Source organism: Pseudochaenichthys georgianus, chromosome 14 (assembly GCF_902827115.2).
Source record: "Pseudochaenichthys georgianus chromosome 14, fPseGeo1.2, whole genome shotgun sequence".
NCBI classification, from domain to species: domain Eukaryota; kingdom Metazoa; phylum Chordata; class Actinopteri; order Perciformes; family Channichthyidae; genus Pseudochaenichthys; species Pseudochaenichthys georgianus.
This window is the reverse complement of record NC_047516.1, coordinates 34,330,898-34,336,316: the sequence shown is the minus strand read 5'-3', so window position 1 is coordinate 34,336,316 and position 5,419 is coordinate 34,330,898. Positions and strand designations below refer to the sequence as shown.

The 5,419-nt window shown below is 41.4% G+C and overlaps 1 long non-coding RNA gene across 1 annotated transcript; it reads left to right on the top strand.

Moving 5' to 3' along the window:
* The first annotated feature begins 3,116 nt into the window (after nt 1-3,116).
* On the top strand, nt 3,117-3,974 carry LOC139435130 (uncharacterized). Its single transcript, XR_011644402.1, has 2 exons — nt 3,117-3,659; nt 3,880-3,974. It is a non-coding gene; the product is annotated as an uncharacterized lncRNA (long non-coding RNA).
* Nucleotides 3,975-5,419: the final 1,445 nt, after the last annotated feature.

Sequence of the window (5,419 nt, the reverse complement as noted above, 5' to 3'; positions counted from 1 at the left end):
TTACAAAATAAACATGTAATAATGTTTTAGAGGAGGACCTCAAGCTAGCAAACTCAATTTATTGCTTTAAATCTCTTAAAAGTAAGGGGCTTTTTCCTAACTGATGGTGTTTGTTACTGCTTTATAAATTAATGTATGTTTATATCTTCTCTAAATCAAGATTATGTGAATCTGATTTTTTTTCTGTTGGGTGCCATTCATTATCAACAAGAGATAAGATAAGTCAAAGAAGTACTTTATTGATGGCAGTATAAAAATACAAAAAAAATGTTGTATCAAAGGCATGCCATTAAACAATACAAATAAAAAATGTAAAACTGTATTGCAGCCAGCATAAATATACATGGAATTGTAAATATAAAATGAACATTTTAAAGAAAATAAATAAACAAGGAAGTACAAATGTTGCATTTAAAAATTAACTAGATAAAAAATATATAATATGTACAATAACTATTAAGGTTTTTTGAAGTATCACGGAGGAGACGGGCCAGTCGGCTGCCCAGTCATGGTGCCGTTCCTGCTGGGCCCGATCCTCTCCTCCTCGTTTCCTCTTGCCTGGGTGACAATAAGATAATAATTAGCAATAAGGAAAAAACACAGGACAGGTACAGGTCACACAAGGATATAAGAATAACATGTATAAACAGAACAACAGTAAGGTGAACTAAAGAAAGTTCTGGCCCTAGATGTTTACAATGATTGTGAAAGTGAATTACATTATGTCCAGCCTGTTGATAATGAATATAAATATATGTATATGATAGGATGTCACACACAACTGTACTAGCTGCTTACTAGCTAAGACTTTACTTGCAACAGAGCATTTCCACAGTGGTATAGCTTATTTTAATTACTGTTGATGGATGATCCAAGGTTTAAAAAACAAAACACAATTCCAGTCGTTTTGCCATTTCTATTTCTTACCTAGAACCACACGCTGCGGTGTCGTGATGGCACTCGGTGTTGGTGGTTGAGTTGGTGTCGATTCTTCGGCTGGGGTCCGTTCTGGATTCGATGACGATGTGGACGGAACACTGCCATCAACCGTTATTCGGGAATGTTCCTCCTCACGAGTCCCAATGTAATCATCTAGAACAGCAAAATGACTTGATAATTCCACAAACTACTGCAGCACAATACTAAATAGCAACAACAACTATAGAAAAGAAAAACTGAACGTAAACAATGGCACATATGGTGTTAGCCTTAGCTAGAGCTATTGTTTGCTATCTGCCTAGGCTATCTGCCTTAGCTAGCTATGTAGCTCTTCGGGGCTCCATAAAAGCACGGGTTGTCGAACATTAATGTAAGGATAAAATAGACTTCTTTGTTAGAAGTGAGCGTACCTTGCAGGGACTCCAGTAAAGCCGTTGCCGTTTTCCCTACATTGCAGGAAAGTCCTCGAAAATCCGCGTTCGGACATCTGTGCAGAGACATCCTTGAACACTTTCACATTTCGCGTTGTTCCGTCGAGCTCCCGCTGGATTTTATCATCCCCAATGAGATTAAGGAACGTCGTCACCTCCTCGGTCGACCACGGTGTGCTTTTCTTCAACGTTGCCATTTTTGTAGCTCCTCCGTTTACAAAATGCTGCAAGCTTGCTTCTAGATCTATATGCGACGCTAGGGATGATCTCGCGCGCGATCTTGTGACGATTCTCTCTGACCAATCAGCACAGCAGTCGAGTGTTGACGTCACAGCCCTGGCCTGGTCTGATAGAACCACGATTTTATGGGGCCGGAAAAAGAGAGAAAAAGTACCCGCTAGCCGGTACTAGGCTATATGGAAATGCTACCAAAAACTGGCCTGGCCGCTTGAGGACGCTTAAACGGGGCTACCCGCTGCAGTGGAAATGCGCCAAGAGAGAGCTCTGGGAGGGGGGATTGCTAGTGAATTTTCCGACCGGCCCACTTCTTCCTCCAGACTGTTGTTCTGCTCCAGCACTGTTGTGCTACGGCTTGGTTCGGCCCGACGCGAAGCGGAGTGTCGACAACCATATTGTATAGATATTCGTATATCACGGCCTGAAGTGAGCTATTGCATTTATAAAACGGTTACCACGTGTGGCTGGCAATGTGAAAGAAAAATACACACTCCAATTTAAATAGTTTTTATTATTAAATAATGATGTTCAAAATAAAATAGTCCCTCCGTTGCTTTCTGCACAACACATAGTGCGAGGTGGTTGCTATGCAACAACAATAACGGCGAGAGAACATATTAGACAGACAGCATTGTCGTCGTTTAGGTTTTTTTTTTTTTCTGGAGATAGGCACTTCTCAATCCACTCCTCCATAGTAAGGCCACCCCGGAGGTTAAAGTTAACCTTAAATGTTTCCATTTTAAGCTTTGTTAGTTAGTTAGTTTCGTGACGGACGTAATGTAACAGTTGTAACCATATGGTTGTAACGGTTCTCAGACGCGGAGGGATACTGACTTGTGAAAAGTAACTACAATTATACCCGGGATATACGCTCATTATATCACGACTAAGAAACATCAGATTGCTTGATTTGAATTGTCCATTTTATAAACATGTACTAACTGTGCTTACCCCCCCCCAAAAAAAAACGCCCTTACGGGACGCTGTAATAGGTAAAGCGAACGCACCCGCAAGGACACCTGGCCTCCTATAGAGAGGCGAAGTCACGCCCATCTACTTCCGGCCCATGGGACCCCGGAAGCGAAAAATTAACATTGAATTCAATGGAGAGAGAACACGTATCTTTTGATCCCGTTTGAATTGTGCCACGAACTACACATATGATGTTTCTCAATCTTAAACAATAAGTTCCATATCAAAAAAGTCACATTTTGTCGTAAAACTGTTGAAATATAAGACTATGAAAAATACGCGACTACAAAGACTACAAATCCCAAATCCCATTCTGGCTCGCGTAAGTGATGTCACAGGCGATAATTCTCCAAGTGGTTGCGACTCGTAATTAAAGGGAAGAAGAAGATCTCATAACCGATTTATTCCCTCCAATAAATAAGAGATTGCTAAAAATAAATGCACTTTTACAAGATGCCTGTGTGCTTTGTACCAGGTTGTAATCACATAAGTGATCAAACCACTTGCTCGTTCTATCGATTCCCGTCTGATGAAAGGACCAGGAGTCGCCGGATTCAGACATATCAGGTAATACACATGTTGTGCATGGAACATATAGTCAAGTTAGCTACCTAGCTAGTAGCGACGAGTAGCGAGCACGTTAGTTAGCATTACATTACTTAGCCTTGTCATTTTTAGTAGCCTTACCATGAAGTTATTATTTTATTACATGAAGTAAGAGTAAGAGTAGATGGTAAGTATTTCGTGAAACATTTGAAGAGTAGCCTATACTGCGCCATCCACCGGGTGCTAAGGAAGCAGTCAGGGAGAGTCGAAGGCAGGCAGGGAGCTTTGCATGACAGATTCTTCTGGACGTGTTTCATTGTGATGACAGTAAGGGTGAGTCAATCTGTTTGTTGGAAAGACAGTAGTTGAGTGATTACTGAGAGAAAATGATTAGAAGAGGTAATTATTCAAAGTGTTGTTACTTTAAAGTGTTGTTACTGACCTTTTTCTCTTTTATTTCCTTTCCCTCACCTGTAACTGCTGAGACCCTGAGGAACATGCACACTGACCTGCCCTGGCAACCTGATTTCCACTGTACGTAATAGTATTTGGTTATGGTATATTATTTATATACATCAAAGGCACAATGCACCCCCCAGAGACACACATGTATTGAGTGTGATATTGTGCATCGGTCAAGTGAAATCATCTTTACACACTAGAAAACTGTAGGAGCCGCAACTTGTTTTGAAATTGTATTTTTAATATCCGAAAATGAAGTTGATCTGTTTTCTTTATTCTTCTCTCTTCCCAGCTCCATCCATCACCGTGCTCTGTTCCTGCAGGTCCTGCTTGCTAATCAATGCTCATATGTTTTCACACAATTACAAATAAAGTCAATGTATTGTATGACATGAAGTTGTGCTTCATTCGGAGTCAATAATACATTCATTCTGCCTTCATCCATTCTGCCTTCAACTGCACAATGACTGTGGACTGCACCGACATCCATGTAGCTGCCCCCCCAGTAAGATGAACCAAGCAAAGAGGGTCAACATCATGCCTAAGGACATCCAGCTGCATCCGCGGAGAGAGGGCTTAAGGCCCTGACACACCAACCCGATTTTGGGAGTCAGAGGCCGTTAGAGGCTGTCGGGCATTCGCGGCGCCGTAGTCAGGTTGGTGTGTCCCGCACCGTCGACCGTGACACGCCTTATTTGGACTGCCAGACCCGATGCATGGCCGATTCAACATGTTGAATCGGCCATGCATCGGGTCTGGCAGTCGGACCAAATAATCACTCTGATTGGCTGTTCAGCTAGCAAATCAGTGCATGAGAAGCGAAGCGGAAGTGAGGGACGTAAACAAACGATTTAAGAAGGCACACACAGACTGCTATTCATTTTCATCTCATCATGGCGATCTAGAATGATGCAAACGAAGACCTGCTCATCACCTTGATCCAGGAGAGGCCAGCTCTGTATGATATTACGGAGAAAAGATACTCTTCTTCTTCTCTGTCTTCCGGTTGTTGCCTCTTTTGAATGACGAATACACACTACCGCCGCCTGCTGGTAAGGAGAGTTATTGCCACTCACGCACTGAAGTCGGTGCGGTGTGTTCCCGTGCGACACATGGCCAAAACGCAGGAGAACACGGCCAGGCAACAGCCGACTTCAGCGTCGGCTAGTCCTCTGGTGACTGCTTGGTGTGTCAGGGCCTTTAGACTGACCTGAGACCAGCACACCCAAACACAACGGCTCTTTTAAGAGCCACCTACAGTTTCAAAGAGTTGCAATCCTACGTTATTATAATGATTAAACTGGTTCATGTATCACTTAGTTTACTGAACCGTGATGAATGAAAGAAATTAGTGAGGTAGTGGTTTAAAGAAGTTACAAAGACATTAATATATGAGTGACAGGTCAGTGTAAACACAAGCTTCTGTCAATTATGGATCATTCAAACTATATACAAATAATATGTAATAAAGTTCTAAAACAAGTATTCGGTATATTCCTTGATAGCTTTTGGAGAAGGTTGTTTTTAAGTTTACTAAAAATCTATCGTTTCAACTGTTTCACTTTATAAAAAGGAACAGGTGAGTAGAGCATCATTGAGTTTCTTATTCTGTCAGTAAATTATCCAGATGAAATGTTTATCATTATTTTAGTCAACCCTAAACAAATTGATTGTACCTTTTTAATAATGACCTTACATGGTCGGCAAAGTTAAATTAACTTCAATCAAATCTGTTCTGAGAAAAAACTAATAAATGTTTAAAGATAGGAACTTGCCATCCCACTGAAAAACAGTCCGTAGAGATTTAAAGGCGTAGTTGTAGTTCAGTCCAA